The 7,413-nt window shown below is 39.0% G+C and overlaps 1 pseudogene; it reads left to right on the top strand.

Moving 5' to 3' along the window:
- Positions 1 to 802: 802 nt before the first annotated feature.
- Positions 803 to 1,280, top strand: LOC109567833 (large ribosomal subunit protein uL23 pseudogene; annotated as a pseudogene).
- Positions 1,281 to 7,413: the final 6,133 nt, after the last annotated feature.

Below are 7,413 nucleotides of genomic sequence, written 5' to 3'. Positions count from 1 at the left end.
CTTTGCCTTTGCTTCTTTTCCAGGATTTCTGTGTGCCCTACTCTGTTGCATAAAGAATAAGTTCCCTATGGATGATTTCTGATGCTCACTTTCTGACAACAACTCTCTCGTTGGTGATAAACGATACAAAAGCTTTAACTTCCAACCACTCATCCATTTGCCCTTCAAATTACAATGTAAGGTCTAGTATTTTCACTTTCAAGTGGTTTAGAGTTTCCACCCTTCCACTCTTCAGTCCTTCTAAATAGGATTGGCTAAAGGAGAATTGTATTTTAAATACAATATCATCCAAAAGTGAGTGTAGGGAAGTGTACTTCCTAAGAATCAAAGTAATATTTGCAAAAACATTTTTTGCAACCTTGTGTTTGGTTTTGTTTATTCAAAATGTCACTCAATACTTTGCATACAAGACTTACAGCTCCAAGTTAAGATGAATGCTGGCTACCAAATGAAACAACCTTCTTAAACTTTGCTTGAGGGAAGGGCTTAACTTTAAATATGGCGTTCCACAGGAAAAAAGCGAAGTTCCTAAAAGCCTTAATTAACCTTTACTCATTTCAGCATATATTATCCTCCAGAGAAGATTGGACCCTCCTGGCTAACAGTTCTCCAAAGGACAAGGCTGTTCGGTTAACTTACACTAAGGGTGGAGACTGGGAATTTAAACTCTGCACTGCTTATGCAGCAAAAGCATTTTCAAAACACTAATCAATTCCAATGAAGCCTCCATAATTGAAATTTCTCATTTTAGATTTTCTAATTCACCTTAGGACAATAACATTTAAAATACATTCAGCTTTTCATGAAGACGGTGCCGAAGGCGAAGAAGGAATCCCCTGTCCCTCCCAAAGCTAAAGCCAAAGCAAAGGCTTTGAGGGCCAAGAAGGCAGTGTTGAAAGGGGTCCACAGCCACAAAAACAGAAGACCCGGACATCACCCACCTTCTAGCAGCCCACACTGTGGCTAATATTCAAGAGGGTCCAAATATCCTTGGAAGAACGCCCCTAGGAGAAACAAACTTGACCACTATTGCCATCATCAAATTCCCCCTCAGCACCAAGTCAGCCGTGAAGAAAACAGAAGACAACCACACACTGGTATTCACTGTGGATGTCAAAGCCAACAAGAACCAAGTTAGATAGGCTGTGAAGAAGCTCTGTGACTGTGACATGGCTAAACTCAATACCCTAATCAGGCCTGATGGAGAGAAGAAGGCATATGTTCAACTGACTCCTGACTATGACGCTTAGGATGTTGACAACAAAACTGGGATTATCTAAACTGAGTCCAGGGACTTCCCTGCTGGTCCAGTGGCTAAGACTCTGCACTTCCAATGCAGGGGCCTGGGTTGGATCCCTGGTCAGGGAACTAGATCCCACACGCCACAACTAAGAGATTGCAGGGTGCAACAAAGGTCTTACATGCCGCACCTAAGACACAGCACAGCCAAATGAATGATCAAAAACTCTAAATAAATAAATAAACTGAGTCCAGCTGGCTAATTCTAAAACAAAAGTTTTCAGTACAAAAATAAAGCATTCAAACTCCTTATAAATGAACTACATAAGTTTATATTTTTCTTGCACCATGAAGATTAAAGAATACAGTCTTTTATGAACAGTTTAAATTTAAATTTTACTATTTATTATTTTTATAGAGAGCAAAGGGAGTTTGGTTTTAAACAATATAATCTTGATAAAGTCACTTTACTTTTCTTTCATATATAAACGTGAGATGTTTAGACCATAAAATCGCTAATAATCCCTCTGGCTGTAAGAGCTTATGAAGTGATAAAAAAGAAACTTTGGCTCAATTGGAACCTTTCCATATTTTTGCTGTGCTTATATCCCTTACATTATAATAATAATGCTGTAGACTTATAGAACTTAACTTTTCTTCAGGCACTTTCAAACCCATTATCCTATCTACTCATGGAAAGATGTAGTTGGGGAGAAAAGATCTTCATATTCTTGCTCACATGTTTTTCTCTGATAACTGCTAAGCTTGGGGAATTTGTCAAAGTCATAAAATCCTGACCTGGAAAGGTCACTTAATTTATACCTTTCTGTGGCCTTCAGTGAAGCCAAGGATCAGAACAACCCTGAGTTTTTCACACTTCATGCTGTGCCTCTTGATTAAATTAGACCCTAAGTGATTACTTTTTTCTTCCTATTTTTTTTTAATCTGCTAAATGATTTAAAATGGCAAACTAAAACACAATGTACATCCCTGCAAGAAGAGAAACATGACAGGCTACAAATAATGTTTTATTTCAGAGTAAGATCTCAACAAGGAAGCATAAGCGGATAATCACTTAGAGAAATTTCAAACGTGAGATGGCATAATTTTGGAGGATTATGAGTGGCTGATAACACAAAAATCTGGGAGGTTTCTTCCGTATACATTCCTTTTAGTTTTTCCATAATTTATTTATATACTCACTTAATAATTGTATTGAGTACTTGTTACCAGCTCTCCTCAGTGTTTGCTGTCTTTTGGGGAATATAAAGATGAATAATAAGGGAAAATAGCCGACATTTACTGAATATCTAGTGTGTGCTTAGTTATGTTAAGTGCTTCATGTGCAGTTTAAGCCAACCTTAAGCTGCACCGCCAGGAAATGGTAGCACCTGGGTTCTAACACTGATCTGCTTGCCTGGACTCAATGCTGTTAAGTGCCTCTCATTTTAAGAGTAAGCCGGAGTTCTAGATGTCAAGAGGATTCCCCAAATCTAGTGAGCAGGGTCATCTGCTAATTATTCCCATAAATTGATACTTGCCTCTAAATTGTTCATTTGTGTCAACGATTCCTCTCCCACCCACTCCCCCCAAAATAAAACAACACAAGCTCAGAAGTGATCTCTATGAGAGAACTTTTTTCAGTTCCTTAGATACACGTTTGTTAATTACTTGGTAATTGTTTAGTGCCTTTTTAAATGAAGTGTGAAGTCACTGAAATACTGTGAAAATTTTGGTAGAATTTATGACTTTTCCTTGGGGACTGCTTCATACTGAAATTAGCAGCTACATTCTCAAGCTTAAGTAAATGAGTGGTTGGGGCATCAAACAGGAGGGTCCTACAGTTACTACTTGATTTTTGTAAAAAAAAAATAATACTCATATTGATAAGGATACAATGAAACAGTCACTAACTAGGAAAGTGTGAATTGGTACAACTTTCTGAAAAGCAATTTGCATTCATTCTAGAAAGATGTTCATGCCTTTTGACTAACTCCACCTCTTGGCTAGAATCTATCCTAGGGAATGGACTTGGTACTTGGACCACAGTATATTTATATGCATGTTGACCAACCCTTAATAGTAATACCACAATATTATATTTATACTCATGTTTACTAGCCCTTCATAGTAATACTACAATATTGAAAGCAAGTTATAAGTACATAATAATATGGAAATAAGTAAATAAATTAGAATACATAAATTACACACTGGGATTTACACTCCTTTTATGTGATCTTTTCCAAATATTTTGAATGATACTGGAAAATATGCACCATAAAATTTTAAGTGAGAAAAACAGGATCAAACTATTACATACATGAAGATCTTTTTTAAAGATAGATAATTACAGAGAGAAAGAGAAGGAAAAACTGGACCAGATATATAAGCATTAAAAAGAGCTATAATGAAACCAAACAAAAAAATTCTCAAGGCAATCAAACAGTAATAAAAGTTATTTTTCAAAAACTAAGGGAGAGTCTCTTAGGATTAAGCAATGGTTTCTTAGATATTATATCAAATCACCAGCAACAAACAAAAAAATGAACTGAACATCATCCAAACGTTGTGCTTCAAGGGGACACCATCAGGAAAATGAAAGGACAGCTCACAGAATAGGAAGACATTTTTGCGAACCACATGTCTTCTAGGGAAATCGCATCTAGAATGTACAAAGAGCTACTACAACTCATAAATAAAAGATAAATAACCCATTTTGAAAAACGGTCCAAAGAACTGATATTGCTGTCCAGAGAAGGCAAACAAATGCCCACTAGGCACATGAAAAGACGCTCACATAATTAGCCATCAAAGAAATGCAAACCCAAACCACAGTGAGATACCACTTCACACTTACTAGAATTGCTATAGCCAAAATCTCAGATAATAGCAAGTATCGAGGAGTATGCAGCGAAACTGGAATCCTCATACACTGCTGAGGGGAACGCAAAGTGGTGCAGCTACTTTGGAAAGTAGCTAGTAGTTCTAGTAGTTCTTCAAATGATTAAGTAGTAGGTTACCATTTTTGTTGTTGTTTAGTCACTCAGTTGTGTCTGACTCTCTTGTGACTCCGTGGACCGAAGCCCACCAGGTTCCTCTGTCCATGGGGTTTTCTAGGCAAGAATACTGGAGTGGGTTGGCATTTCCTTCTCCAGAAGATCTTCCCAACTCAGGGATCGAATCCAAGTCTCCTGCATTGCAGGAGGATTCTTTACCACTGAGTCACCAGAGAAGATCTAGTAAGTTACCATTTTGTTGTTTAGTTGCTCAGTCGTGTCCAACTTTTGCGACCCCATGGACTGTAGCCCGCCAGGCTCCTCTGTCCATGGGATTCTCCAGGCAAGAATACTGGAGTGGGTTTCCATTCCCTCCTCTCTACGGCCCAGCTAGTCCACTCCTAGGCACATACTAAAGAGAAATGAAAACATGTGTCCATGCAAAAATTTGTGTATGAATGTTCATAAAACATTATTCATAACAGCCAAAGTGAAAACAACCCAATTCTCCATCAAACAATAAATGGATAAATAAAACGGACTATATACAATGGACTATTACTCAGCAATAAAAATAAACAAAGTACTGATCTGTGTTGCAACATGGGTGAACTCTGAAAGTAAAAGCGGTCAGTCATAAAGACCCACATACTGCATGATTCCAGCTGTATGAGATATCCAGAACAGGCAAATCTAGAGAGATAGGAAATTGATTAGTGGTAAACTAAGGTTAAGGTGGGAGGTGGACGGGGAGAAGGGTATTGAGGGGGACAGCTGCTAGGCAGGGGGTTTCTTCTGGAGATAATGAAAAAGTTCTAAGATTGACTATGGTGATGGCTGCAAAATTCTGTGAATATACTAAAAGCCACTGAATTGTGCACTTTAAATGCGTGAATAGCATGGTAAGTGAACTATATCCCAATAAAGCTGATTTTTTTTAAACCAGAAAAAAGAATAATTATTATTTCATTCACCAACCTTACACCAAGCTCCTACTATGGCTTGTGTTAAGCACAGTGGAAGACACACAAACAAAGAGAACCCCTGTTTTCAAGGAGTTCACATGAACTAACACTAATATATGCCATTAGTAACAATCATCATGTGTGTTATCCACTCAGTCATGTCTCTCTGTGATACCATAGATTGTAGCTCGCCAGGCTCCTCTGTCCATGGAATTCTCTAGGTGAGAATACTGGACTGGGTTACCATTTCCTTCTCCAGGGGGTCTTCCTGACCCAGAGATCAAACCTGTGTTTTCTGTGACTCCTGCATTGCAAGTGGATTCTTTACCGTCTGAGCCACTAGGGAAGCCTGAAATCTCCACGGAACTTAAAACTTCAGTTGCCAGTAGTTAAACCCTGCATCTTTATTGCCTTCTCTCATGGTCCATTTAAGTTTCAGTTCCTGCTCACTGATATGGCTTTGAGTTCTTCTTCATTTCTGATAGCTGAGGGGTTCCATTTCTGGATTTTGAACCTGGCCCAGGTATCTACATTTTCCTAGTTTTCTGGCATTCCTGGGTGTTGAACTGAAAGGCAATGAACCTCTTTCACATCAACTTACACATATTCATCTGATACCTCCAAATACAAATATGATTGCATATTGAATGGGCACCTAAGGATCATGTCAATCTCTTTATCTGGCTATTTATAAAACTACACATCCAGATAAGATCCTAGCTCCCCAATTTCACCTGCAATCATATCCCTAATCCATTCTCCTACCCCGTGCTCCAGCAATAGCTACCCAGGCTCCATTTCCCGACATTCCATGTAACAGCACATCTTTAAAAAACTTCACTTAGAGATGGTTTTTACATCTAATTTCTCTTTCTTTTTTAAAAAGCTTGTTATTTTACATTGGAGTGTAGTTGATTAACAGTGTTATGTTAGTTTCAGGTGTACAACAAAGTAATTCATATAATGTTCAGTTATACATATACATTGGAGAAGGCAATGGCACCCCACTCCAGTATTCTTGCCTGGAAAGTCCCATGGACGGAGGAGCCTGGTAGGCTGCAGTCCATGGGGTTGCGAAGAGTCAGACACGACTGAGTGACTTCACTTTCACTTTTCACCTTCATGCGTTGGAGAAGGAAATGGCAACCCACTCCAGTGTTCTTGCCTGGACAATCCCAGGGACAGGGGAGCCAGGGGGCTGCCGTCTGTGGGGTCGCACAGAGTCAGACACGACTGAAGCGACTTAGCAGCAGCAGCAGCAGCATACATATACACGTATCTATTCTTCTTCAAAAGGCCCTGGTGGCTCAGATGGTAAAGAGTCTGCCTGCAATGCAGGACACCTGGGTTCGATCCTTGGGTCAGGAAGAGCCCCTGGAGAAGGCAATGGCACCCCACTCCAGTATTCTTGCCTGGAAAATCCCATGGACAGAGGAGCCTGGCAGGCCATAGTCCATGGGGTAGCAAAGAGTCAGACATGACTGAGCAACTAAGACGACAGTTCTTCAAAGTCTTTTCCCTGTTAGGTTGTTAAAGAATATTGAGCAGAGTTCTCTTTGATATATAGCAGGTTCTGTTGGTTACCCATTTTAAGTATAGCAGTATGTATATATCAATCCCAAACTCTTGAAATATCCCTACCCACCACCCTTCCCTACTTGTAAGCATATGTTTGATTCTCTAAGTCTGTGAGTCCGTTTCTGGTTTCTAAATAAGTTCATTTGTATTGTTTTTTAAAACCATTTTGCATATAAGCAGTGTCATTACAATATTTGTCTTTCTCTGTCTGACTTCACTCAGTATAACAATCTCTAGGTTCATGAATGTTGCTATAAATGGCATTATTTCATTCTTTTTAATAGCTGAGTAATATTCCATTATATATACATAATCATGATATTTTGTGTCCTTCATTCAGGCTATGAATTCTTCAAAATCTCTGCATTTTCCATTTCAGAAAATGCCAAATGGGGTTTGAAAACATAGCTGACTGTATTATCCATGTCCATTCAAAAGACTGAAAGGGCAGTATACAGACAGAAGCAGCTGACCCAGTACACGTAATCTGTTGAATTTCACACTGATGCAAGCTGGCCAGTGTAGAAAGTCCCTCTGAGTTCATTAAGAGAGCTCTATGCTCTCAGAGAACATTTTCTCTGCCCTCTTTAGAAAGGGTAGCTTGCTGAGGAGACAGCAGTTATATTTTGTGT

Source organism: Bos indicus, chromosome 13 (genome assembly GCF_029378745.1).
Source record: "Bos indicus isolate NIAB-ARS_2022 breed Sahiwal x Tharparkar chromosome 13, NIAB-ARS_B.indTharparkar_mat_pri_1.0, whole genome shotgun sequence".
Taxonomy (NCBI): Eukaryota; Metazoa; Chordata; class Mammalia; order Artiodactyla; family Bovidae; genus Bos; species Bos indicus.
Note: the sequence above shows the minus strand (reverse complement) of the source record. Positions and strands in the feature narration are given on the sequence as shown.